General features: G+C 43.1%; 1 protein-coding gene across 1 annotated transcript in view; it reads left to right on the top strand.

Moving 5' to 3' along the window:
- LOC124556383 overlaps positions 1 to 26,913 on the top strand; it is a 156,086-nt gene that overhangs the window by 41,296 nt on the left and 87,877 nt on the right. The gene's annotated exons all lie outside the window — the stretch shown is intronic.

Here is a 26,913-nt window from a genome sequence, read left to right as displayed (position 1 = left end):
CTGATAATGATGTTACACTGTTATTCATCGGTGAACTAGTCGTGGTTGATTGCAAACTCATCTACCGTGTACTGCACTGATCGTGTATTGCCACTCTCCAAGGTTAATTAAAAATGTTTGTGCATATTAAAAAAAACATGTGGAACCAGCAGCTCCCTGTATTTTTTTTAGCAAGAGGCACCTAACAAAGTGAGATCGTGAAATTAAGTGCCAATGTGCCAAACCGACGTCAAAGGGAGCAATATCGGCATGAGAGGGAACTGGAACAGCGCAGAATATTCGCTCTCCAGGAAATTTGCTGGTCACACTGCAGCATTCCGTATTGTGCTGCCGTGACAGTGATTCGTGGCTGGAGCTGGTGATAGAAAACTACAAACGCAGAGGCGAGCGGATATTGAGTCGGTTAAGGTAAATAAAGATTTGGAAAGCCGTCATCTCGTCCGCATGGCTTTTACTAGCCATACACCTGCAGTCTCTGTGTTGGCGCAGAACATGAATACTGCAGTGGATATAAACCATTTCCGTCGACAGTTCGACAGTCTTCTGACCATGGGACCGGTTGAACGAATCCCACTGCGCCAATATCCGTTAGAGACAATCGTGTGGAACTGTTGATTTGGAAGCCCCCAAAGGCTGTTCCGTTGCCGATCCGGTGTGTTACAGAATATGTGATGAGTGTAGGAGACTGTAATGGGCCTTGTATGGTCTCTTGTTTAGTTGTATGATGGTAAGAGAAGGGAGTGAGTGAAACTTGGTGCAGCGACATAGCCTAGTCCTCTCAGATAGCAGCAAGGAGACCGGCCGGCTTAGTGCTCCCATTTGGCGAACTGATCATCATAAATTGTGTCATACGCCCTCATTTCGTGAGACACTGCGGAGACGTTTGAAACTTAATCCAGAATATTGATGCAGAGCCTGATGGCCAGGAACTGAAGGCCACCATCTCCAGTCTCCTTTCCAACCAAATACTTTTGGTGAAAATTTCTTCCACCACCATGATTATAATTGTGTTCCACCAAGCCAAGCGCCACCGTACAAGCCTGCGTTAGCGACCTCCGGTACGAAAGCGGATTTCGATATCTGTTGTGCAAAAGAAGAGATATCAGTGGTTGGTGTAAGTACTTTTCCAGCTAGGTGACAAAATATAGCAATTTTCAGACGACCCTCGCTTGAGGAAGTCTTGCAGTAATAATAGCATTCTGTGAGGCGGCGGGTAAAAGTAAATGGTTTTGTTCCGTTCTTTTAGTTTCGAACATTTTTCGAAATTCAAATATTTAGAATTTTTAATTTTGTGCAATTTTTGAATGCCACAGCGTTTTACAAGGGCCTATTGGTGCAGACAGCCAGAAAGCGATGGAGAACGTGCTGCCCACAGATCAGCAACTCACCCCTCCACAACTGAAATAAAATGCTGAACTCTCTAAGAATAATGCATGGGAGTCAGGAGCTACAACGATAAATCAAAGTCTACCATCGTTTATCGAAGCAGTATATTATGATAAACGTTCTTAAGCACAAGTATTAATTTTGCAACTCACTATAGTTTTTTCTATCGTACTCAGCACTCGACACACTTCGGAGACGATTTTTACTCTTAGTTCCAAATACTTCTCGTACAGTTAATTGCTCACCTTAGACGAGGAGAATAATCTAAGCTACTTGCCAATCCGTTTTCTGTAACACAGCGGGTAGCTCACAAAACAAAACATGAAAACGAAACACAGGCCTTCCAGTAAATTATCAATCCCAGTAGGTTCACGTTTACACATTTGCACTGGACAAGCGCAATATCTAATTCGATCAAAAAACAGTGGCATTGGTCGTCTTTAGCGCCATCAACCTGTCAAGTGAAGAAGCGTCGGTCTTTACATACCCTCGGAGCGGACGCTAAACGAAGCATCTGCTGTTAGATCGCTTCCAGCGCCAGCAGCAGTACCCATCTAGCACCACTTCTGACTTCAAAAATATTTACATAATTTTCATTAAGGACTAACATTGTTCGCAATTTTTCTCTGATTAAATGTGTGCACTGTTTGTTTTATGTAAAATTCTCAGCTCGGTAACTCTAAAACTTTGACTTGCAGAATTTTTCAGACAGAACAGAGAGTACATAGACCTCTAAACTGTCTCTTTTCTAGTTTCTGTACCTACGTTAAACTGTATTATCATCTTGACAACTGGTAAAGCCCCATCGTTACATATGTTAAATACAGTGTTGTCATTTTAGCATTCTAGATTAATTACAAAGGTTAGTTAATCTAACTCGTTTTTGCAGTTTTTGGCATGAAAATTGTTTTTTGCCTAATAATTCAAAAAGTAAAAGAAATAGCTTCGTGAAGACTTCTACCATATGTTTTTACATAAAAAACACCATTGATCTAAAAGTAAAACGTTCTGGTTGTATTATTACGTGCTTTTGAAATTTCGTACCAAGTGGATTTTTGGTGAAACTAATCAGCGGATCTTGCTGAGACTAAAAGCATTTAACATTGGCGTACTTGTACATAATCTAGACAAGTCTTGTAACAGTATTTAAACATTTAATTTCAATTAAAATTATTGTTCAACTCTTTGCTATGTATGGCGAACGTCAGACGCTGCTGGATTGACTTTGGCGGAGTTTCTGGGGGAAAACCTGTTTCTGGCTCGCCACCATAGACATACAGATAGGACGTTTGCTTTTCCGTGATACATGTATCAGCTACATTGGTAACCGCCCTCCGACACCATGTATCATTGATGGCATAGGGAACAAACGACACGCAGAATGGGTTAGCGTACCGTTGCATGCAAAATGCGATCTCGAATTGTGGACTCTCACGAATCGAAAGCAATTTGGACAGCAACCGCTAAAAGCCCGATGTATTGCCCGTGTTTCAGAAAATTCCACATGCCATATTCCAGCAGGATAGTACTCGGCGAGAAATGTGGCAACCTTCTGTGAAGTACGATGAGTTCCATTGCTTTTCTTGCCTGCACGCCTGGTTCGTCTTCCATCGAACTCGTCAACTTTGTCGTCAGTCTTCCAGCAGCCACTTTGTGGACTCGCATAACAACGGCATGCAAGGATATTTCCCAGGACCATACCCACACCTGCTTTGATACCATTGTAAGGCACTTAAAAACTGTAATTGCAGATTATAGGGGCTCCACACCGTATTGAATTTCTTAAGTCAGAAATTACGTACATTCCATAACCACATCAATTGTTCATTGTCTTATAGCTAATATAATGTCTGGCCTATGTATCTACCAAGTAAATTAAATGTACTGGACTAAAAGGAATGGATGTATGAAGACATCAGCAACGGAGGTGAAATGACATGAAATAATATCAGTGCAAATCGTTCACATATGCTGGACCTACAGTTTCATTCCAATGAATTTCATTTCTTTCATATATATCGCTTGATTCAAGGTAAACATTTGCCTCCAGCAGTGATTTTCTACGTACCCCGTCCAGCCGCCGTGGCCGAGCGGTTCTAGACACTACAGTCCGCAAACGCGCGACTGCTACGGTCGCAGGTTCGAATCCTGCCTCGGGCATGGATGTGTGTGATGTCTTTAGGTTAGTTAGGTTTAAGTAGTTCTAAGTTCTAGGGCCGTTGGTGGGGAGGCTTGTGTGCCTCAGCGATACAGATAGCCGTACCGTAGCTGCAACCACAACGGAGGGGTATCTGTTGAGAGGCCAGACAAACGTGTGGTTCCTGAAGAGGGGCAGCAGCCTTTTCAGTAGTTGCAAGGGCAACAGTCTGGATGATTGACTGATCTGGCCTTGTAACAATAACCAAAACGGCCTTGCTGTACTGGTACTGCGAACGGCTGAAAGCCGGGGGAAACTACAGCCGTCATTTTTCCCGAAGGCATGCAGCTTTACTGTATGATTAAATGATGATGGCGTCCTCTTGGGTAAAATATTCCGGAGGTAAAATAGTCCCCCATGCGGATCACCGGGCGGGGACTACTCAGGAGGATGTTATCAGGAGAAAGAAAACTGGCGTTCTACGGATCGGAGTGTGGAATGTCAGATCCCTTAATCGGGCAGGTAGGTTAGAAAATTTAAAAAGGGAAATGGATAGCTTAAAGTTAGATATGGTGGGAATTAGTGAAGTTCGGTGGCAGGAGGAACAAGACTTCTGGTCAGGTGACTAAAGGGTTATAAACACAAAATCAAATAGGGGTAATGCAGGAGTAGGTTTAATAATGAATAGGAAAATGGGAATGCGGGTAAGCTACTACAAACAGCATAGTGAACGCATTATTGTGGCCAAGATAGATAAAAAGCCCACACCTACTACAGTAGCACAAGTTTACATGCCAACTAGCTCTGCAGATGATGAAGAAATTGAAGAAATGTATGATGAAATAAAAGATATTATTCAGATAGTGAAGGGAGACGAAAATTTAATAGTCATGGGTGACTGGAATTCGAGTGTAGGAAAAGGGAGAGAAGGAAACGTAGTAGATGAATATGGATTGGGGCTATGAAATGAAAGAGGAAGCCGCCTGGTAGAATTTTGCACAGAGCACAACATAATCACACTTGGTTTAAGAATCATGAAAGAAGGTTGTATACATGGAACAACCCTGGAGATACTAAAAGGTATCAGATAGATTATATAATGGTAAGACAGAGATTTAGGAACCAGGTTTTAAATTGTAAGACATTTCCAGGGGCAGATGTGGACTCTGACCACTATCTATTGATTATGACCTCTAGATTCAAACTGAAGAAATTGCAAAAAGGTGGGAATTTAAGGAGATGGGACCTGGATAAACTGAATGAACCAGAGGTTGTACAGAGTTTCAGGGAGAGCATAAGGGAACAATTGACAGGAATGGGGGAAAGAAATACAGTAGAAGAAGAATGGGTAGCTTTGAGGGATGAAGTAGTGAAGGCAACAGAGGATCAAGTAGGTAAAAAGACGATGGCTAGTAGAAATCCTTGGGTAACAGAAGAAATATTGAATTTAATTGATGAAAGGAGAAAATATAAAAATGCAGTAAATGAAGCAGGCAAAAAAGAATACAAACGTCTCAAAAATGAGATCGACAGGAAGTGCAAAATGGCTAAGCAGCGATGACTAGAGGACAAATGTAAGGATATAGAGGCTTATCTCACTAGGGGTAAGATAGATACTGCCTACAGGAAAATTAAAGAGACCTTTGGAGATAGGAGAACGACTTGTATGAATATCAAGAGCTCAGATGGAAACCCAGTTCTAAGCAAAGAAGGGAAAGCAGAAAGGCGAAAGGAGTATATAGAGGGTCTATACAAGGGCGATGTACTTGAGGACAATATTATGGAAATGGAAGAGGATGTAGATGAAGATGAAATGGGAGATACGATACTTCGTGAAGAGTTTGACAGAGCACTGAAAGACCTGAGTCGAAACAAGGCCCCCGGAGTAGACAACATTCCATTGGAACTACTGACGGCCTTGAGAGAGCCAGTCCTGACAAAACTCTACCATCTGGTGAGCAAGATGTATGAAACAAGTGAAATACCCTCAGACTTCAAGAAGAATATAATAATTCCAATTCCAAAGAAAGCAGGTGTTGACAGATGTGAAAATTACCGAACTATCAGTTTAATAAGTCACAGCTGCAAAATACTAACACGAATTCTTTACAGACGAATGGAAAAACTAGTAGAAGCCAACCTCGGGGAAGATCAGTTTGGATTCCGTAGAAACACTGGAACACGTGAGGCAATACTGACCTTACGACTTATCTTAAAAGAAAGATTAAGGAAAGGCAAACCTACGTTTGTAGCATTTGTAGACTTAGAGAAAGCTTTTGCCAATGTTGACTGGAATACTCTCTTTCAAATTCTAAAGGTGGCAGGGGTAAAATACAGGGAGCGAAAGGCTATTTACAATTTGTACAGAAACCAGAAGGCAGTTATAAGAGTCGAGGGACATGAAAGGGAAGCAGTGGTTGGGAAGGGAGTAAGACAGGGTTGTAGCCTCTCCCCGATGTTGTTCAATCTGTATATTGAGCAAGCAGTAAAGGAAACAAAAGAAAAATTCGGAGTAGGTATTAAAATCTATGGAGAAGAAATAAAAACTTTGAGGTTCGCCGATGACATTGTAATTCTGTCAGAGACAGCAAAGGACTTGGAAGAGCAGTTGAATGGAATGGAATGGAATGGAAAGGAGGGTATAAGATGAACATGAACGAAAGCAAAACGATGATAATGGAATGTAGTCGAATTAAGTCGGGTGATGCTGAGGGAATTAGATTAGGAAATGAGACACTTAAAGTAGTAAAGCAGTTTTGCTATTTGGGGAGCAAAATAACTGATGGTCGAAGTAGAGAGGATATAAAATGTAGACTGGCAACAGCAAGGAAAGCGTTTCTGAAGAAGAGAAATTTGTTAACATCGAGTATAGGTTTAAGTGTCAGGAAGTCATTTCTGAAAGTATTTGTATGGAGTGTAGCCATGTATGGAAGTGAAACATGGACGATAAATAGTTTGGACATGAAGAGAATAGAAGCTTTCGAAATTTGGTGCTACAGAAGAATGCTGAAGATTAGATGGGTAGATCACATAACTAATGAGGAAGTATTGAATAGGATTGGGGAGAAGAGAAGTTTGTGGCACAACTTGACCAGAAGAAGGGATTGGTTGGTAGGACATGTTCTGAGGCATCAAGGGATCACGAATTTAGTATTGGAGGGCAGCGTGGAGGGTAAAAATCGTAGAGGGAGACCAAGAGATGAATACACTAAGCAGATTCAGAAGGATGTAGGTTGCAGTAGGTACTGGGAAATGAAGAAGCTTGCACAGGATAGAGGAGCATGGAGAGCTGCATCAAACCAGTCTCAGGACTGAAGACCACAACAACAAACAACAAGTTCTAGGGGACTGATGACCTCAGATGTTAAGTCCCATAGTGCTCAGAGCCATTTGAACCATTTTTCTGCGTACCCCAAGGAGAACCTGTGGTAGTAGTGTAAATAAATCAATAGTGGAACCATCAGTGACAAAGAAACTTTGAGTCATTCGTGGAGGTGTTTTCAGCTAGACAGATGGTTTAGATTATAGCGCCAGTTTCTTACCATTAGTGTGACATTAACTGTCATCTTTGTTCAGATAAGCAACCTGTTGTCTTAGCTCTATTTTGCAATGTGCTCTTTTTAATATATTTACCGATGCCTCTCTTTTTGTTTATATTCTCTGTTATCAAACGTTTGCAGTTTAAATTTTTGACAATGTTGATAATAGTTGCTAAACAAAAATTGACGCACCAATAATCAGCTTCAAAACTACACTGAAATCGAGATTTCACGTTAACGTAATGTATAATACAAGCCTATGATTCCAAGGTTATGCTTTCTTTGTCATTGGTTACTCCAGAAGGAAGCATAAGCTTTTGCAATAATCCTCCTCACATGCAACATTGTAGTTGAATTCCACGGACAGATAAAAAAAAGATCGTGTCAGTTTAATTTAGAGTTTCCGAAAAGAAAATGGTTAAGGTGACTACTCATAAAAAGCAGGAAATCACAGTTGGGGTCGCGTGTGGTTGGCGCGTTTCACGAGCGTTTCTTGAGAGTTTATTTTCTCAATTTATGCTCCAAAGAAAGAACATATCGTTGGCCATTTCTAATGATGCGACTGTGATTGACTATAAATGAAAAATAACAGGATAATGGATCCGAGGAGGACCTATATCATGGATCGAAAGCGATTGCCCAAATAAAATAACCCAGACGGTGTCTTCCTTTATTTCATTACAAGTGGCCACGGATCTCGAAGACATAATACCTTCAATTATGACAATCAGTCGGGTCCATATTCGTCATGGAGGAATGAAAAGAGCACAAGTATGAAACATATTAAGAAGTAATCAATAAGGATCGATGGTTGGGACGGTAGCTTGGGTGAACAACATTCACTGCTTTAAAATTTTAAGCTGGCTCTCTGTATGTCACTAAGAACACACTCTTTTATTGTCATGCTTACTCGGTGAAAACTACCAGCTAAACTCTAAACCGAGAAAAAACGCTGTTGTTTTAATGTGACTGTATTTTAGAGAATCCACCTCCGCAGCGAACTGGCAAGCGCATTTCATTGTCGTGCGGGAGGTCAGGGTTCAAGTTACGGAGCTGCCAGGAAATTTTATTTCGCGGGAGGACTGGAAAGTTTGCGCTTATAATCATGACACCAATTGATGAGCCACTTGATCATCAGCTCCGAGGTCAGGGCAGAGTTGTGCAAACCCCACCCCTCCGTACCTCATAGAAATGACGTTGACAATGTGGCCGGTAGGCACTAAATGATCCGTTGCAGCTGTAATGATGATGATCTCATTTCTTTGTATTGTCATAGCACGATCATAACTTGTTTCTGGTACTCACACATTTCACAAATTTAGTTTTCATTTATAAATGCATTACATGTTGCACAGTCAACTGCGCAGTGAGAGAGGCTAGAACCTATACCTTCAATTTTCTGTTGCATAAGAGACCAATATACACGAGAAAGGAGCGTGCACGACCCTCACCTTGCATTTATCCGTCCTTTCGGTCGATAATATGCAGCCCCCTGTTGTTACATAACAAACGAGGAACAAGTCTGTTTCGGATTTACAGCTTGATGTGCCAGAGAGACAAACTTCTGCAGATGCTCCAACGCGCGCGCGCTCATACACACACACACACACACACACACACACAAACACACACACACACACACACACACACACACACACACACACACACAAACACTGGTAACCCGGGGACGTTTCTCGTCAGGGAAACGAGCAGCATGTTCATCCGAACGTAGGAGAAGGAATCGCTTTCACATAACTAAGAACCTTCTGTCTGTGACGGATTTCGTTCTCCCAGGCGATGTCTTCCAATGAATACCTCTAACTCATTCCAACTTCCTCAGAAACGATGTTATGTAACGTTGTCAGTACCAATACACAGATACGTTTTGGAAAAACAGGAGGGATACAGTTGCAGTAGGACGAGGGTAAATGTATTAATGGCTTAAACGTTTACCAATAAACTGCATGTTTTCGTTGTACAAAATTATTTAGTCGAATCGAATGAAACATAAATCAGCTTCCTCGCCGATGAAATTTTGTAATCAGTAATTAGACATTCGGCCACTCGATAGTAATATTCAGCATCCCAGTAGACTGATTACAACAGTCACTCGTCATTGCAAGAAGGCCACAACTCGTCGAACGAAAGCATTTTACAGACAATGGGAAGAAGAATGCTGACCCATATCCGTTCACAGAGCAGGGATAGGGGAGAGAGCCGGTTTCATAAAAGCCTCACGAGAGCATGTCAGTTATTTTCAATAGAGCTGACGTAATGTGACTTCGAGAGCTAGGTAAGCACACTGGTGCACGTAGAAAGTACCTCAAAGCGCTCTGAGTTCCGGCGCGGAACATTGTCTTCTAGAACATAGAGGTGTGCAGCATCATATAACCGTAGAGAAAAGTAGGGCAGCACACCCCATCGTCATCCAGTAAAGGACGTATGAGGAGTAATATTTTAACGCAAATAAGCATTCGTTATACGAAAGTACCAGCATTGTCCTGAACTACTGAACAACATGCTGTCGACAAGAGGATCCATCGTCTTGTGTGCTTTTCGGCGACCGACATACATAGTGCTCTTTATTAGTTCAGACAACCTTTTCCCCTGGTTGCGGCATACCATGGTGCTGCTTACTTGACACTCTAAAACGTATATGTCTCGGTTTTAGATTTCAGTGTACTTTCCTTCTTTGTTACGTAGCAACCAAGTCTTGGTACCTTTCGTCACACGCTGACAAATGTGGCGTAATTACGTTACACGTCAACAATTGTAACGCCTTTATTCTAGATAGAATTGACTGTCAATGTGTTGTCTAGTGTAATGGATAACACATGTTAAGCGTCACCACAGAGCATGGCGATCGAGAGATGCGAATTTAAACGAGATCTTTGTAACACTAGTCCCTTGTTTTGTTTTACATTGCATGAAATGCAGCTGTTCGTCAGTCCGTGAGGATATAGTCTATTTTATAAAGAACTTTGTTACTGTTATCAAATTTGCTCATCTGTAGCGCAAGTATCTCGATATAACCTACGAACTTCTATGCGCATACAGCGTTAATTTCTCAATTATCGTGTAGTACTGTAAGATATTTTAAAGGAAACTTCGACTTCCTGTGGTAAAGGGAAATAAAGTCGTATGGCATGAATAGCTGGTGAAACTCAAAGGGCAGGTTCAGCTGCCAAATTGGAAACATTTTCCCCATTCTTCGCGTCCAAAGGCACCTTTCCGCCAAGCTTAACGTCCCTATCCGACGGACGGAAAGTGTCACATGCCCTCATTTCATGAGACGGTGAGGAGAGGTTTGGATTTTAATGCACGGCGTTGTTGCAAAGACTTGTGATCAAGAATTTCACGTCACCATCTCTACACCAGTTGCGGCCAAGTGTTGGCAGTGTAAATTTCATCCACTACCAGGATTCGAAACAGCACTTAAGGGTGCCAGTAGGGAAGGCAAAAGGTCGACTTTGGTTTATTGGAAGAATTATGGGAAAGTGTGGTTCACCCGTAAACAGACCATGAACTGAACACTAGTGCAACCCCTTCTTGAGTACTGCTCGAGTGTTTGGGATCTCCTCCAGATTAGGTTATAGGAAAACATCGAAACAGTTCAAACACAGGCTGCCAGATCTGTTACCTTTAGGCTCGAGCAAAACGTGAGCATTAGGGAGATTCTTCGTGAACTCAGAAGGGAACCACTGGAGGAAACACGATGTCTTTTACACGGAACACTATTGAGGAAATTTAGGTAATCGGCATCTGAAGCTGACTGCAGCACGATTTTACTGCTGCCAACGTACATTTCGCGTAAGGACCACGAAAATAAGATAAGAGAAATTGGGGCTCATATGGAGGCATATAGACAGCATTTCCTCTCGCCCTCTTTGCGAGTGGAACAGGAAAGGAAATTGTAGATGTAGAGTAGTATATCTGTTTCAGTCGAGATAATTCCGTTACAGCTATAGAGCGTTGCAGATCAGTGAGGTAACTTCAGAATGTATGCATGGGCTTGCAGCATCTGAGGCCGTACCTTTTGCTCGTACCAGACTGGTACTACACTCACGTGATCAGAGTACTAGCCGTGCCCTGAAAGCTCCCACTAGCTTGATACTTCCCGCTGGTGAAACTCAAAGGGCAGGTTCAGCTAATCCCTGAGTACAAACCAGTGACAATACAATACATGTACAGGGCACTCTTGGAATAACAATATTTTACGTACTGTATGTAATGTTTTTCAATGAGTGTAAACATAAATAAGCATTTTTATACATTTTGATAATAATAGAGATCTTTTCCGCATCAAAATGAAATCCGCGAATAATCTTACACCTCGTGCGTATTTGATACTGTTTTGAATGTACTATAAGGTTGTGAGGCTTTCCCTGTTTTGAAGGGTATTTATTTTTAGAAATTTTCCGGTTACTGGAACTTGGAAGATAGCCGAAGTCAATTTGCTGCACTAAGCGGAGCGGCAGAATAAGACGGAAGCAAGTAGGAAGGTCCCTACGGATGAAGAGGCAGCGACCGGACTGTATGGTGCGATGTATTGACTTGACACAAGAACTGAATCACCTACTAACAGTCTTCCTTGAGAATTGCTACAACAATAAACAAATATCACAGCCAATTTCAGGACGTAGGCGCAAGTCAACCACCCTCGAAGAAGAGGTCTTTTCCTTTCTGTAGTTCATTAACGGGGAAGATTTGCTGACTCCCGAAGAAAAATTACTTCCAGTCAATCCTCAGGCCACCAGCTAAAATGCGCCGACCGACGAGACGTGTGAGAGATAATATAGGCCTCAGAACTCCCGGCGTCTATAAAATACCGTATGAGTGCGGACAGTCTGGCAGGCTGTGCACACGATAGAACAACGCCGGGTGAAATTAACAGGTGCCTGTGACTGCACCATCCAGGGAGCATGACTAGCTAAATTGTTTTCAGGACCAGGCGCTTCTCAGTCCAACACGTATTATACATTTGAAATTTCAGTAATTTACCATGCCACACATTGTGTTCCCATCATAACCTCATCAGTTAACCGTGCTTCAGCTCGGAGGGAAGCAAACGCTTGGCCTTTCGAGTCAGAACGTGCCTGGTAAAGCAGTTTCACATTTGAGATTTCAGTAATTTACCATGCCACGCATTGTGGTCCCATCACAACCTAATCAGTTAACCGTGTTTCAGCTCAGAGGGAAACAAACGCTTGGCCTTTCCAGTCGGAATGTGCCTGGTAAAGCAGTTTTGATGTTCAGTCTCGTAGAGGGAGAGCGCAGCTTAGCTTTATTGTCTTGTCCTTATTTGAGTGTACTGCAATTTTTACGTCACTTGCAGACTTCACTCGTGGTGTTTCAATCTTAATGGAGAGAGTATAAGTTCAATCAGTCACTTGGGTACTATGTATTTATCTCATTCCCCCCTACGCGCTTTTGTAGACTCCATGCTGGCGTTCGTGGCTTAATTTATCTTACGTACACAATATTTGAGCGAGAGGTATCGATGAAGCGTGAAATTTTATGGGGAAGCGGAGCTGAAGGCTGCCTCTTGGAATTCTGTCAATAGCCTTCTGTGAGAGTGACAACGTTCCCCATTAGGAGCTCGCTCATATTGATTAAACCCGCCAGTGGGAAGCTTGCTGTTTTGCTTCCTATGTGCTTAGCGTTTCCGTGTAGTATGACACATATGAAAACTGTTAATAACTTAAATTTTAGGTATTTCAGTGCTTTTTCTGTATGCCTGACCGAATCGAGAGTGTCATCATCGACGTGTATGTCAATACGCCTGAGCTCCATTTTTAATTACTCACAAACGTTCCCTTCGGTTCTGTTGCTTTCTACTTTAGTTCTGGATTAATCCTTACGGATCATTTCAGAGTTGGGTGCACGTTTCTTTATATTTTCCTTCCTCCGTCCAAAGGGATTCTGCAGGGTGCGCACCTGTTGAGCCTTGGCTTATCGTGGACCTGGCTTTTGTTTCAGGAAAGGGATGCTCTCCTTGATCTCACTATCTCATACTCATTTGAGCATAGAAATTTCATTCACGCTATCTGTTTGTGAATAATATGAACACTGCCATCTGCGTTTCCGTGTTTTAATTCTTCGTGTATTCTTTTTTTAGGCGAATACGGGGAAGTAGATCGATATTCACCTACAGTCGTTAACTCTTTCTCTAACCAGATCCGTCGCGAGAATGTCTTTTCATTCTTTCCACCTTTTGTCATAATAATAGCAGCCGCTTTGTCTTACTGACGTATACTCCACGGACATAATAAGTTTTCAGACAGCCACTGCTGTTCGTACCAAACGTGCCAATCAACCAACTTCCGGCGTGCAATGTCATCTTTGGCTACCATTGCATCGATGAATTTTGACAGAAGGATACTACACTGAATGGGTTATTTGTTTCCGTTCTTTCTGAACCTGGTGAATAGTTTTACATGACGTGTTGTGTCATGCAACCGCCAGAAAAATATTTCAGTACCAGATTTTTGCCTTTACTTGTGATTTGTTACCAAAGCTTGCTCCAAAAAGTGCCCGCTTACGGTCTATCCGATGATATATGCGTTTGGATAGAAAGTTTTCTAATAGGCAGGGAACAGTATGTCGTTCTGAACGGGGTGACTCCAACAGAAACAAGCGTAACATCAGGTGTGCCCCAGGGCACCGTAATAGGTCCGCTGCATTTACGATTTACGTAAACGATCTGGTTGATGGTATTGACAGCGGCATTAGACTGTTTGCCGATGATGCTGTAGTCTACAGGAAAGTAGTATCACACGAAAGTTGTGAACAAATCAATGAGGATTTGCAGAAAATTAATGCGCGGTATAATGACTGGCCATTATCTCTCAGTATTAGTAAGAGTAACCTACAGCGTATAACAAGGCGAAAATCCCCATTAATGTACGAGTACAAAATAAATGCCCAGTCTTTGGAAGCGGTAACATCCGTCAAGTTTATGGGTAGAATTCTGAAGCGGTGCAGTCCTTCAACAAAGAAAATAGCTTATAATACGTTACTTCTACATCTACATCTGCATCCATACTCCGCAAGCCACCTGACGGTGTGTGGCGGAGAGTACCTTGAGTACCTCTATCGGTTCTCCCTTCTATTCCAGTCGTGGAAAGAAAGATTGTCGGTATGCCTCTGTGTGGGCTCTAATCTCTCTGATTTTATCCTCATGGTCTCTTCGCGAGATATACGTAGGAGGGAGCAATATACTGCTTGACTCCTCGGTGAAGGTATGTTCTCGAAACTTCAACAAAAGCCCGTACCGAGCTACAGAGCGTCTCTCCTGCAGAGTCTTCCACTGGAGTTTATCTATCATCTCCGTAACGCTTTAGCGATTACTAAATGATCCTGTAACGAAGCACGCTGCTCTCCGTTGGCTCTTCTCTATCTCTTCTGTCAACCTTATCTGGTACGGGTCCCACACCGGTGAGCAGTGTTCAAGCAGTGGACGAACAAGTGTACTGTAACCTACTTCCGTTGTTTTCGGACTGCATCTCCTTACGATTCTCCCAATGAATCTCAGTCTGGCACCTGCTTTACCGACGATTAATTTTATATGGTCATTCCATTTTAAATCACTCCTAATTCCAACTCCCAGATAATTTATGGAATTAACTGCTTCCAGTTGCTGACCTGCTATACTGTAGCTAATTGATAAAGGATCTTTCTTTCTATGTATTCGCAGCACATTACACTTGTCTACATTGAGATTCAATTGCCATTCCCTGCACCATGCGTTAATTCGTTGCAGATCCTCCTGTATTGCAGTACAATTTTCCATTGTTGCAACCTCTCGATATACTACAGCATCATCCGCAAAAAGCCTCAGTGAACTTCCGATGTTATCCACAAGGTCATTTATATATATATTGTGAATAGCAACAGTTTCGGCAGCAGTTCACGGCAGACTATGTCAGTTTTTGTATGTCATCTCGTTGTCACTGTAGGCTTATACCATGGGAAGCAAGGAGAGAATGTTGTTTGGTGGCCGGTATCGTCTTTCTATAACACAAAATGCAAGCATGTGTTAATTGGGTTCTTTATTCATAAGAATAAAAAAGCTACGTAACTGAAGCTAGTTGTTGTGGTAAAAGCTCATCTGTAATAGTCCACGTTAGTCTCACTGCTGGTGTAGTACTAGTCCGCTATGTACACTACTCTGGTCGCTAGGTACTCATTGACTGTGAGCTAGAGGCTGAGCTAACTGCAGCTGCAACTCCCACTGTGCAGCGACTGGTGACCTGACTCGTTGACTCATTGGATGACTGACTGGAACTGACTAGGCAGTCCGGTCCGCGGTGGCGATTTAAATACTGGCAGCCGAGAGGGCGTTGGCGGCACATTTGTTGCGAGTCTGTCTTTGGCTTTTATCGACCTTCTCGCAACCTCTTTGCTGCCTGGTGTGCTGGCGCCAGCTTACACCAGCACAAGTATTGCCCGATTTGTGCAAGAAGTGGATATCCACACAAATTATAAAAATGTATGTATATTATGTTCCACATCTCGTCCTAAACCACTGGACCAATTTCATCCAAACTTGGTACACATGTCATTTACTGACTGGAAAGAATCACTGTTGGGGTAAGAACCACCAACCTGTCAATGGGGTGGGGATGAGAAAGCAGTATAGCCCATGAAGCAAGATTGGCCTTACTTTAGTTATCCATGATTTGAGAATGAAAGCACTAGACTTGCAACGACTTGACACATCGTTTCAAGCCTTTACGAAACATTTTCTCGCTGACGACTCCCACAAAATGACAAAACGAAAAGAGTTTGTGTATTACTACATTTTCTCTGTTCATGCAGTAAAACTGTCACATAAAGCATGAAGTTTTAATTTATTACTTCTTTACTACTAACTGTATTCGTGACACATTTTGCGGACATTATTCACACATACCTCTGACTGTATCAGAAAAACTACATCATTGTACTACACTTATTCCAGGAGATACGATGTAATAAAAACTGAATGCGTGAGAAATTACCGCATCATGCAAGACGTTTAAATTTATTACTTCGTTACTACTAACTCTATTCATAACACATTTCGCTGACAGTAGGCATATATACCACTGGATGTATCTGCAAAATTATATCATTGTGCAGCACATATTTCAGGAGATATATCACAAACATTAAGCTGAGCGAAAATGAAACTGCAGGGCGAAATTCACTAGACATATAGGTTAAATATGTGTACAAATACACATGAAATATGTTAAATATATTTGAAATGTGCGTACACAAGCAAAGTCACGGGACAAAAGCTCATCCTAAACTCCTGGAACGATTTCAATCAAATCTGATACACATATTAGGTACAATCTGGAAAGAAATTCTGTGGAGGTAGAAACCACCAGCCTCCTATTGGGGTGATAACATGGGAAGAGAAGGGAAGACGAGGAAATGTAGAGACAGCGAGGGGAAGAAGGAGATAGGCACAGATAGGAGGAGAGGAGATGGACAGATAGGAGAGGGACAAATGGACAGAGAAAGGCGAGGGGAGGAGGTTGACAGAGAATTGGAAGAGGAGGAAATGGACTGAGGGAAGAGAGAGAGGTGTTGGAGACAGAAAGGAAAATTGAGGAGATTAAGAGGGAAAGGGGGAGGAGGGGTGGACCAAGAGAGGGGGAGGAGGTGATGGATAGAGAGAGGGGCAGGAGGAGATTGACAAAGAGAGGGAGAGGAGGGGGGGAGAAGAAATTAGGGGGAGGAGATAGACAGACGGGAAGGAGCAGATGCAGATATACGGAAGGGGAAGGAGCAGATGTACAGAGGGTGAGGAGCAGATTGACAGAGAGAGGGGGGAGGAGAAGATGGACAGAGAGAGCGGCAAGAGAAGACGAACAGAGAGAGTGTGGTTTCAAGATGGGCTTCTAGATGATTGGAATCGATAAATTCCCGGGAAACGCCGGTTTTCTCAGCTAGCATAAATGTAAATTAGACTCCAAGAATCCAACGTAAGAAGATCGAGTGTGTTGAACAATCGGAGGTCAGGAAGAGAGATACCAGAGAGAGGTCTTGTCATCGGTGTAGAATTCGAATGTTCAAGATACTCAGAAGCTATTGACCCGCAGTACTGCCTACAGCTCCTGTCAACATTTATTCTCCGTTATTATTCCAAATAACATATTCTCTTCCATTTCAACTGTACAAAGTGTATGATGCAGTTTACCTTGAATGACTGTAGTTTACCGAGCGAGGTGGCGCAGTGCTTAGCACACTGCACTCGTATTCGGGAGGACGACGGTTCAATCCCACGTCCGGCCATCCTGATTTAGGTTTTCCGTGATTTCCCTAAATCGCTCCATGCAAATGCCGGGATGGTTCCTCTGAAAGGGCACGACCGACTTCCTCCCCCATCCTTCCCTCATCCAATGAGGCCGATGACCTCGCTATTTGGTCTCTTCCACCAAACAGCCCAACACCCAACACCCACTGTAGTTGACTATGACTATGTTGTGTATATGATATTGTATGACAATTTTGCTAATACTCACTTCTCTGTTTCAAGGGTTAATGTGGAAGGCCAATTAATAATAATAATAATAATAACAAAACCTTGCGAATGTGGTGCAACACAGACACTCCTTTTTTCCATGTGCTGTGCAGTGTTCCTGGGAGGAGCTAATATCATAGCAAACCAGTGCGGTGGACGTAAGGTGAAAGCCTATAATGCTCTTTTCACTTATTACAATCTTTTAGTTATGCCTAGAACACGAAGGGGGTAAATGTTACACTGCTACTAAACCATCGTCAAGTTTACTACTCCACATTTTATTCAAAGAAGTCATAATTTATAGGTTACGCATAAGTTAGTTACCATTATCGTATCTCCAACGGTATATTAAACACCAGATTACGTACAAAAGTCCTGTTTTATACTCTACTGCCATCGCAAATTTTACGAGGATTTAGTAATCTAGGGCTAGCTCTGAAATGTTGAATAATAATAGCACTGCGTCACACGGCTCGGTGTAATATCACGTAAGTCCGCAGCCACCTCTGTGTAAACAGACAAGGCGAAGGTTGCCGGTGCCAGCTAGATCACGTAATCCACTCGGCTGGCTGCGAGCCACGCCTCGCCAGCTGACGAGAACACGTGGAGGGCGTGGCGTTTAACTAGGACGCGGCTCTAGACACGTCACGCACCATCCCACTGTCGACGAGAAAAAATTTGCCAAGTTTTAAGTGCCTCTCAGCTCTGCAGCTATAAAGCCCCCGTGTATTCCCATTCTCGGGAGTTCCGAAGGCCGCACGGCGCCGTACCCGCTGTGATAACGGCAAGCTTTCCGTACCGAAATGGGCAGAAAGAGAGCCCCGGAAAATATTGTGCATTTACAGTCGGACGCAATTTCTCTTTCTTCTTTGGCGCTCTATCGAGGAGCCGTCACAGTGTTAGGCAGCCAGACGAGCCCGTTGTTAAGTCTGCGCTACGAGGTATTAAGGCGGGCTCGGAGGAAAGTAGAAAATTAAAAACGAGAGAGGGGAAAGGGTGGCAAGTGGTGAAGGAATGAAAGACCGAGCAGAGTAAACATAAGGCTGCGAAAGAAAGGTCGAGCTGCGAGATCGATAGCAAGGCCGAGGAACTGAAGCGGAGGCCAGCAAAACAAGGCCATACGGCGTGAGTTAGGACGCGTCGCCTCTCCCTCGCTCCCTCTTTAATGCGCGCCTCGCAACACGCCATTCCCCGGGGAGACCAGCGCTCTCTGCGTACGTAGTTTCCGTTTTAAAGCGCACGAACACGGCACGGTAACGAAACATGTAGCCAGAGAGGCCGGCGCGGCCTCGTTCCGAGTAATACGGAGAGAAGCAACGCGCTGGGAAAATGGTCGAGTGGGTTCGAATCTTGCCTTAGTCATCCTCGTATTATTTGTCCAATATTTCAGTTAATCTCAATATATAGACTGTTTAACTGTCCTTTCACCAAATCTTGTCTTAATTGAGTCCAAATTTTACGTTATCGGTTGGATCTTAAATTCGTAGCAGTTCTCCATATGTCAGGTACACCTACACTAGTTATTTCCAAGAATCCACATGAAATATGCTGTCGCTTCACAACATTCCTGCCATCCATTGGTATCTATAACAAATGTTTTCAGTTTCAGTGGAGCTCGACTGACTGGAAGTGGTTCACCCGCTAACAGGTCTACACGAGGATCTAATAGCGATGTTCGATGCTGTGAGATTAACATCCACGTTTCAATATTGATGCTAAAATGTTTGAAACGTCGTAACTTTGATGTTAGAGACCAAATAACGACTTTCAGAATAAAATTCAGTCGTCAATTGCATACAGTTGACAAAGGCTATAAAATAAACCTTTTAGAAGAATCTGAAATATGTAAACATTCCCTCCTCAATTCAAAAGATTTGTAGAATGATCAACTTCAATTAAAAAAATAGGCACTGTTTTAATTACGTAGCACCTCGCATGACGTGTGAAAATCAGCTCATTTCTTTTGTTTATTAGAATTATATGCCACGTTGTTTCAAACGTATTGCACACAACTTCCTCATATTAGTTAGTTATACTTTTTATATGTTTTATACATGCTCGTTGCTTCTGACGTCGCCGATCTTGCAGATGTGGAATAAACTAAATTCGTAACGTGGTGAGATACGCAATGCGATTAACAGCACCGTCAAACAAACATGGACCTACCAAGAGGGTTGCAGACATTGCAGCCCAGATATGACAGGTGGTGGGTTGTGTTCAAGTTCTTCATAAAAATGTGGGTTTTCTTTACTCCAGAAATAAAAGTTTCTCGCTTTTTCACTGCCATATACTGTACAGTCGCCCGGGAAAAACACTTTTCCCCTTCACGGAAGGGTTGTAAAGACATTGAGCATTCGCCCACAGGCCAGATATTTGCCCATCTACTCATTACTCGCGCACACTATTATCATTTATTCTAGAGAAGCTGCACGGTCATCAGTGGTATCTGTTCTTTCGAGAACAGTTACTATCTTCATATATATAATTAGGCGGGAGGTGAGAAAACTTGGATTTCATGGTCGAGCGGCTGCTCATAAGCCACACACCACGCCGGTAAACGCCAAACGACGCTACGCTTGGTGTAAGAAGCGTAAATATTGGACGATTGAACAGTGGAAAAACGTTGTGTGGAGTGACGAATCACGGTACACAATGTGGCGATAAGATGGCATGGTGTGGGTATGGCGAGCGCCCGGTGAAAGTCATCTGCCAGCGTGTGTAGTGCCAACAGTAAAATTCGGTGGCGGTGGTGTTATGGTGTGGTCGTGTTTCTCATGGAGGGGGCTTGTACCCCTTATTCTTTTTTCGTGGCACAATCACAGCACAGGCCTGCATTGATGTTTTACGCACCTTCTTGCTTTCCACTGTTGAAGAGCAATTCGGGAGTGGCGATTGCATCTTTCAACACGGTCGAGCACCTGCTCATAATGCACGGCCTGTTGCGGAGTGGTTACACGACAATAACATCCCTTTAATGGACTGGCCTGCACACAGTTCTGACCTGAATCCTAAAGATCACCTTTGGGACGTTTTGGAACGCCAACTTCGTGGCGGGCCTCACCGATTGACATCGATACCTCTCCTTAGTGCAGCACTCCGTGAAGAATGGGCTGCCATTCCCCAAGAAACCTTACAGTACCTAATTGAACGTAAGCCTGCGAAAGTGGAAACTGTCATCAAGGCTAAGAGTGGGCCAACACCATACTGAATTCCAGCATTACCGATGGAGGGTGCCACGAACTTGTAAGTCATTTCCAGCCAGATGCCCGGATCCTTTTGATCACATAGTGTATCTTTTTTGTGGTCTATTATTATCGGCCATCAATATTTAGACGTGGTTGATGAAACCGAAACCAGCATCGATGATTTGCCAACATGACACATCCGTAATATCTGAGACAGTGGCCTAGACTCTTGTTCAGGAGGAAGACGGTTCATATCCCTGTCCGGCCATCCAGTTTCAAGTTTTCAACAGTTTCCCCAGATCGCATGTGTCATGATGGTTTCTTTGACAAGGAAAAGACCGTTTACCTTCCATACCTCGAACGTGTACTGCATCTGTATTTACCTAGTCATCGATGAGTCCTTTAACTCTAATCCCTCTTTTTTATGAGTACTAAATATTTTAAGATGAAATGTTTTGTACAGCCATCCGATTAGTCAATAATTAACATCAAATATTTGGTATATAAGAATGGAATTAGTAAATGGCATTTGGCCGAAGCTTGCTGCTATATGCTAATGTTCGGACAAGCAGTCACCCTGGAAACTCCCTGGTTTGGGTTGACAATAGACGGCAGATCCATGCTAGAGAAAGTAAGCCGTATGACGTAAGCCAGGACGAAATATGGTGTTTCCAAACTTCTGTGCTCCGGAAACCATCTTACGGTGCGTGAGGAAGGGGTACTACTGGCAACACTATCTATTCTTGCCTTCAGTGTTCCATTCGCTAGTGGCGCGTGGGAGGAATGATTATAATGAAAGAATAAACACCATGTATCCCCATTTTTTTTTAGTAATAAGTGCCGTTTCCGATCAGTGCAACAGATCCTATTCAGCCGGCCGGAGTGGCCGAGCGGTTCTAGGCGCTACAGTCTGGAACCGCGCGACCGCTACGGTCGCAGGTTCGAATCCTGCCTCGGGCATGGATATGTGTGATGTCCTTAGGTTAGTTAGGTTTAAGTAGTTCTAAGTTCTAGGGGACTGATGACCTCAGCAGTTAAGTCTCATATTGCTCAAAGCCATTTGAACCATTTTTGATCCTATTCAGAGCTAAGATAGGGAAAGGAAAGAGAGGTGACAATGTGAAAGTAACACAAGTGTGACATAACAGGTTCCACAAATAAGGTCACGAACCCGAACCTGCCTGGCACCGCCAGGTGTAACTTATCAACAGTGGTGTGAATTACATACAATTAACGTAAAAATACAAAGGATGCTGTGGAGAAATCTGTATAGGCAGTCATGTGACATGTAAGCGAGTGATTGTCTAGTACATTGATACGCTGTAAAGGATATTCTTGCATCATAAAATAAAAGTAATTAGTAAAATTAAAAAGTGAAAATACGTTAACTTGATATATTGTAGCCTAAAGTCATCTTTGACGGAACCAAAAACGTGCTTCTGACGTGATGTTTCAGAAAGCGGGGACTTACGAGATCCTATGCGAGTGTGACTTTTTGTAAATCCGATAGCGACTCATGTAGTCCACGAAACATGTGTGGAAAGCAGTGGGTACAGCCGGCTCTTACAGCCCAATAAATCGTCTGTGGCAGATCACTGCGTCGACACCGCTCACTCTATGCGTTGTTAAAATGCCGGAATACTACCTTCGACTTCATCTTTTTAAGTAAAGAATTTAAATACCAAGGATAGCATTTTCGACGTGGGCAAATCACGGAATTCGACGCTTCCTTTAATAAACTCGCGAAAACGTCGCTACAGGGCGTCTCGTAACGGTACAACACTATCCCACCATTTATCGACCGCGTAGGCACAGATTCAGTTTATGCATACTCGCTGCTGCCGATCAACGTCTCTGAAGCGGCCACATACGCAGTTGAGCGGTCCGCGTGTGTAGCGCTAAGCGTGCGGCTGACGGAATATTACGGCGCTTGCGGGAAATGGGAATGCGCAGCGGACGTGATATTACGTCGCGTCGGTTATGATGATTTTCTGCGGCGTCAAACGTATATTTACCGCTCCCACAAACGTCTGTGACGTCTGCAGACTTAGTAGTCTTTGCCAGATGGTACTCGTAATAGCGGAATCAACGGAAAAATTCGTCATTTTTGAAACCTTTGCTATCGTCTCCTGTTTTTTAAGCGTTAGCTGACGTTAAAGTTCTCTTTGTTTCGTGCGTCTTGTGTGATGTGTTTAAAATGAGCAGTTGAGGGGAGGAACCTCTGGAGCAAATGACTTAAAGTCGTTGGCGAGACTGCAGGTGATGAGAACGAAATATTTCATGACGATTCAGATTACACGTTTATCGTTTTCTTTTCGTGAATTGTGTTGTTATGAAGGATTTTCCAGCAGGTAAGCCACGAAATCAATCCGATGTATGATTCCAGTGGGTGTATGTTAGACTGTGTATCCTGCCAGGTTTCAGTTCGTATCACTGTACTCCATTATTAGCACTAAATATCGTTTTCTTCTTGTGTTTTATGTGTTTCTTTAGATTTAAATGGGCTGCAAAAGAAATTTGAACAGAAATATCACTTTTTTGCTTACCAGGGTATGTTTTCGAATACGAGAACGCCTTTTAATTTTCTTCTGCCATAATTACTATGAAACTGAAGTTTCATCTGTGTATCAGATCTAACACTAAAACCAAACTAAGCTAAACTCCGCCCTAACAGGCCACGAAGGCCCACAAGTACCGACCGGCCGCCGTGTCATCCTCAGCCCTCAGGTGTTATTCGATGCGGATATGGAGGGGCATGTGGTCAGCACACCGCTCTTCCGGCCGTATGTCAGTCACCTACACCAGACCTGCTACTCCTCAGTCAAGGAGCTCCTGAAATTAGCCTTGATGGATGGCATTGTGTGCAGCATGAATCTAGTTTTCCGTAGGGACCACGTGGAGGTGTTTACTGTACTGTGCACTAGGAGGGTCATAATGGAGACGAGGGTAGAGAAGACTGGTTTACAAGACATCAAGGAAGCTGGGCAGCACATCAGAGAGTAGTGCGAGAAGAATTTGATCATAAATGTTTATTATCCAAGAAGAAATTCCATGTGTTTTGGAACGCCGTCAACAGGATTCATCCTCATACCTGGAGAGATAAATTTGAGTGTTCTTTACCTCCTACATGGCCATTTGAGAATTAGCTTGAATAAGTGTGTGATTTTCTCACAGGTGAACCGTCCATGCAAAAGCGTTTAGCAGCCCGAGAGTGCCAATGACATCATGACTTTTGCTACATGTTTATCGTCGTGTACTGCTCACAAACTGTGCAGGACAGAGTGACACACAATATAATAGTGACAAAGAGCTTCTAGAATTCGAAATTGTCCAGGATGGCAAGGTACTCCCAGAATACGGTTCGAAAAAATGTTTCTCGAAAATCCGTACACCCCCTTACAATGGAATGGTTATTGCGCTGCGTGAAAACGAAGAAACTCATGCATATTGGATAAGTAATTTAAGCTGCTTATATGCATGAACTCGAAGTTTCATAAAAATGAACCCCTTAGAATTAATCCAGGGAATATGTCGTATTAATTCTTTTACTACAAGCATGGGAGGCTATATGCTGTGATGACTGTACGCCGTAGATTACAACTGAGTTTGTTTCACCACAGCCTCAGGGTTATTGTTTCACTTTAAGCTGTGTATTTGCTGTGATCGTGCTAAAACTGTGTGCTGGAGCAGGATCCTTTATTTCAGAGGTCTAGTGTCGCACCACCGAGGAAGAAACTTTCCAGAATCTGGAAGTTAAAAGTCAAGACGAAAGCAATGAAGTAAGAAAGATTAGGATTTAGCTTCCTGTCGACTATGAGACCATTGCCACTGAGTGCAAATTGGGAATGAGGGAAGGATAGGAAAGGAAATCGACCATGTACTTGTCAATCGAACCATCCCGGCATACGCCTTAAGCGATTTAAGTAAACTACGGAAAACTAAATGTTGATGGCCAGGTAGGGATTTGAAGCATCACCATCTGGAACGTGAGTCCTTTGCGCAAAACGCCGTGCCACCTCACTCGCTAAAAGCGATAGGTCAGTGAGTAATTTCTTGCAAAACAAAGGTATCGGAGTTCAAAGCCTAGCAGGGCACATGATTTTAACTTACCACTTACAGTATCTGATCATTGTAACCGGACACCCTTATGTAATGCAGAACTTACCAATATATGTTATGACAGGTGGACCTGCCAGTATAAAAGGAGGAGGAAAGTACTGTGCTGTCATTAGAGAAGTAGTAACACTCGGGTGGATCAGAAGAGTTCAGTGACGACGGTAATGGTATTCATTTTGATGTCACCTGCGTAAGAAATACATCATGGATATTTTAACTCATCTAAAGTTGCCAAAGTCGACTGTTGATGATATGATTGTGAAGTGGAAACGCGAAGGAACAACCATGCAGACCATGCAGACCTCACGTATTAACGTGCAGAGTTCGTCGAGTATTGCGGATGACAGTTGTAAAATTCGCATGAAACTGGAAGACGGAATCACTCGTGACTTCCAAAGTTTTACCAGCAGTCCAGCTAGCACAGTGACTGCGTATAAAAACAATGGGATACGATGGTAAAGTGGCTCCTCATAAGCCACGCATTCCTGTAGTCACGGAGCGACGCCACTGGACAGTGGATTCCTGGAAACGAGTGATTTGCGCCTATGAGTCACGCTATACCCTGCACCAGTCCATGTGAATGGTTTGGATTTCGCGAATTCCTGAAGAATGTCAGCTGCCATCACACGTAAAACCAACAGTGGAGTCTGGAGTTTACCATATGCGGGTGTTTTTCGTGTTTCGAGTGTTGTCTTCTTATTGTCCTTAATAATTATGTACCACATACAATAGATGAACAGTTTGGAGGTTATGATTATTTACACTGAAGCGCCAAAGAAACTGGTATAGGCATGCATATTCAAATACAGATATAAATACAAATACGCAAGCATGCAGGATAGGACGCTGCGGACGGCAACGCCTATATAAGACAACAAGTGTCAGGCGCAGTTGTTACATAGGCTATTGCTGCTACAATGGCAGAGTATCAAGATTTAAGTGAGTTTGACCGTGGTGTTACAGTTGGCGCACGAGCGATGGAACACAGCATCTCTGATGTAGCGATGAAGTGGGGGTTTTCCCGCACGACTATTTCATGAGCGTACCGTGAATATCAGGAATCCGGTAAAACATCAAATCTCCGAATCGCTGCGGCCGGAAAACAGATCCTGCAAGAACAGAGCCAACGACGATTGAAGAGAATCGTTGAACGAAACGCAACTCTTCCTCATATTGCTCCATATTTCAACGCTCGGCATCGACAAGTGTCAGCGTGCGAACCATTCTACGAAACATCATCGATATGGGCTGTTGGAGCCGAAGGCCCACTCGTGTACCCTTGATGACCTAGGAATTACAATTACGAGCAACTTAAATTGGAAAGACCACACAGATAATATTGTGGGGAAGGTGAAACAAAGACTGCGCTTTGTGGGCAGAACACTTAGAAGATGCGACAAACCCACTTACGAGACAGCTTACATTACACTTGTCCGTCCTCTGCTGCAATATTGCGCTGTATGGGATCCTTACCAGGTAGGTTTGACGGAGGACATTGAAAAAGTGCAAAGAAGGGCAGCTCGTTTCGTTTTATCGCGCTAGAAGGGTGAGAGTGTCACTGATATGATACCCGAGTTGGGGTGGCAGTCATTGAAACAAAGGCGGTTTTCTTTTGGCGAGATCTATTTACGAAATTTCATTCACCAACGAGTGAAGTTGAAATTTTAACTCACCCAAAAGGTGTTCCATGGGTTGAGGTTGCGACTATGAGCACGCCACCATACAAAAATATTTTGTTGACACCCACCTACGTAGGGAGAAATGATCATCATAATAAAATAAGAGAAATCAGAGCTCGAACGGAAAGATTTAGGTGTTCCCTTTTCCGACGCGCCATTCGAGACTGGAATGGTAGAGAAGTAGTATGAAAATGGTTCGATGAACCCTCTGCCAGGCACTTAAGTGTGAATTGTAGAGTAACCATGTAGATGTAGACGACACTAAGCTCTACGCCTCACCCGCGCCTGTAAACACCGACGTTGGACTGATGATGATTGGAAATATTTTGCCTGGTCGGATGAGTCTCGTTTCAAA

Source organism: Schistocerca americana, chromosome X, assembly GCF_021461395.2.
Source record: "Schistocerca americana isolate TAMUIC-IGC-003095 chromosome X, iqSchAmer2.1, whole genome shotgun sequence".
Classification (NCBI taxonomy): Eukaryota; Metazoa; Arthropoda; class Insecta; order Orthoptera; family Acrididae; genus Schistocerca; species Schistocerca americana.
The sequence above is the reverse complement of the archived record's forward strand: the minus strand, read 5'-3'. Positions and strand labels throughout refer to the sequence as shown.